Here is a 936-nt window from a genome sequence, read left to right on the forward strand (position 1 = left end):
ACAAAGTATGAGATTTGACCCTGTCTTAAATTTGCCTCGGAATGCCAAGTGATTGCTGTAACCATTAAACTCCTTGGGGTTTGATGCTCGATTACTTTTGATTTGTTTCTTGGAACTTTAGGATTTATCCGAATTGCTTTTGAGTATGCTTGCGATTGCTTTTGGATCTGCTCCGTTGTATATGTGGCGTAGCTCAGAGGAGTAGGTTGCAGTCGACCTGCACCTCGCCATCCTTGCGGACAACGATGGAGCGCACGTTGTACTTGTGGCGTAGCTCAGAGGAGAAGGTTGCAGTCGACCTGTGCTTCGTTGTCCTTGCAGACAAGGATGGAGCGTATGTTGTATTTGTAACGTAGCTCGGAGCAGAAGGCTGTAGTCGACCTGCACTTTGTCGTCCTTGCGGACAAGGATGGAGCGTGCGTTGTATTTGTGGCGTAGCACGGAGGAGAAGGTTGCAGTCGACCTGCGCTTCGTCGTCCTTGCAAACAAGGATGGAGTGTACGTTGTATTCGTGGAGTAGCTCGGAGGAGAAGACCACGGTCGACCTGCACCTCGGCGTCCTTGCGGGTAGGGATGGAGCGTATGTTGTACTGGTGGTGTAGCTCTTAGGGAAAGGATTTTATAAACTTAGGCGAGTACTGGACTGCAGCTAAGTCTCCGAGTGCGATGATTGCTCACCACTCGGTAGGATTTTACAAACTTAGGCGAGTACTGGACTACAGCTAAGCCCCCGAGTGGGAGGATTGCTCACCACTCGGTACGATTTTACAAACTTAGGCGAGTACTGGACTCAGCTAAGCCCCCGAGTGGGAGGATTGCTCACCACTCGGTAGGTTTTTTAAACTTAGGCGAGTACTGGACTGCAGCTAAGCCCCCGAGTGGGAGGATTGCTCACCACTCGGTAGGATTTTTTAAAATTAGGCGAGTACTGGACTG

This window comes from Triticum dicoccoides, chromosome 7A (assembly GCF_002162155.2).
Source record: "Triticum dicoccoides isolate Atlit2015 ecotype Zavitan chromosome 7A, WEW_v2.0, whole genome shotgun sequence".
Classification (NCBI taxonomy): Eukaryota; Viridiplantae; Streptophyta; class Magnoliopsida; order Poales; family Poaceae; genus Triticum; species Triticum dicoccoides.